Source organism: Polistes canadensis, unplaced genomic scaffold, assembly GCF_001313835.1.
Source record: "Polistes canadensis isolate GaletaPanama2010 unplaced genomic scaffold, ASM131383v1 scaffold_338, whole genome shotgun sequence".
NCBI lineage: Eukaryota > Metazoa > Arthropoda > Insecta > Hymenoptera > Vespidae > Polistes > Polistes canadensis.
Genome location: NW_014569885.1, coordinates 115,893 through 117,629, shown reverse-complemented (window position 1 = coordinate 117,629; position 1,737 = coordinate 115,893). Strand labels below are relative to the sequence as shown.

Here is a 1,737-nt window from a genome sequence, read left to right as displayed (position 1 = left end):
CTATTCAATGGTAATATATATATATATTTTATTTAATAAATTCGTCTATATAAAATACTAAATTGATATATAAAATCAAAATTATATACATTGATAAATTAATAGAAACATTTGTCAGACTTGATATAATTAATATACATTTTTTAAAATCGATTAATATGAAAAAAAAAAAGAAAATAATGCACTACTTGCATTAATTGCAAGCACACTATATAAACATTTCATATACATATATCGTCGTTTAATTGAATACTTTAACAAATACTTACAAGAATGTGTTGGGCATGTACGCAAATTACGCCTAGGAAGATGGTTAAAGGTGGTGCCAGTAACAATCCGGCATGTTTAAAAGCGTCGCCTAATGCAAAAATACCGGAACCGACGTTACCCTTGAACAGGTGCATCATCGTCTCAATATACCTGTGATTTAATCCAATTCAATTGTTAATTCTTACGAAAATTCATTCTAACGCAATCGCGTTTACTCTTTCAAATTTTTTACAAGAATATAAGGGTGGATTCAATTTTGTTTGTTTGTTTGTTCGATTCATCGAGTTGACAAATTAAAAAAACAAAAAAAATCAATAAATTTTTTATAATAATTTTGATTTGATTCTGACACGGGGCACGGGTTAGTAAAATGAATGAATGACTCTCTCGTTCGAGAAAAAAATAAATAAAAATCGTATTGTCGTATTGCTGTTAATTCCAGAGAAGCTGTAAAAAAAAAAACGCAATCTCGTTGGTTAGCATTAAACAAATACGCGAGAAGGGGTGGTGTTCTCTTAGTAAAGAAGTCATTCAACTCATAAAAGAAGGTGTACATAAGTAAAATAAACATAATAAATATAATACTCAAATTCTATTATCGTATCTTACGATCTTATTTCTATTTTTCCGACGGAAAGAGTAAGAGAGATAAAACAAAAACAAAAAAAACCCAATCTATATCGAATAAATCGAGATAATTTTTTTTAAGGGAATAATCCTTCATTTAATTATTTCTTTTTTATTTCTTTTCGTATTCTATATCATTTCACATAATCTTTCAATAAAACATTCTCACGTATAATCTCAATCGTAAAAAACAAAGAGAGAAAAAAAAATAAGAAAAAGAAATAAAAAGAAAAATTCACAACGTACGATTAATAATAAATTTTCATTAATAAATATTAACGCAATCGATGCACCATTAATTATAGTTGGTAATTAAAAATGGATGAATGTGGGTAAACTATTGTGGTATTTTGTTAAATTACTATTATAAAACAACTTTTGTTTGTTCTTTTTTTTTTTTGCCTTTAATGATTAATAGCGTACAACGAGTGTTGCATTTTACCGAGTCGAATCGTGTCAGAGTTTAGTCGAAGTCACGATTAGAGAAAAAGAGAGAAAAATAGAGAGAGAGAGAGGAGACCATAGTACATCCTCGGTGTAAATTTTCCAAGCATTCGCGTGGACTACTATAGCTTGAGCTAATTTAAAATCGTCTACAAATGAAATCGGTCGACCGAGTTTGGACGCGTTAAATAAGAAGAAGAAGAAGAAAGTTTCGTGTTCATTCCTAAGAAACCTAAAAGCGTGGTTTTACTAAAAGCTTTGCCTAATTTTATTTAAACTCTTATCGATAAAAGAAAACGATTAAATATAATGTTAAAATGAAGTATCCAAATATTTCCTCTTCTCTAACATTTATTTTTATTTTTACCCAATAATATATTATATAATATAATATTA

General features: G+C 27.8%; 1 pseudogene; it reads right to left on the bottom strand.

Annotated features, from left to right (window-relative positions):
• LOC106791745 overlaps positions 1-1,737 on the bottom strand; it is a 25,993-nt pseudogene that overhangs the window by 4,805 nt on the left and 19,451 nt on the right.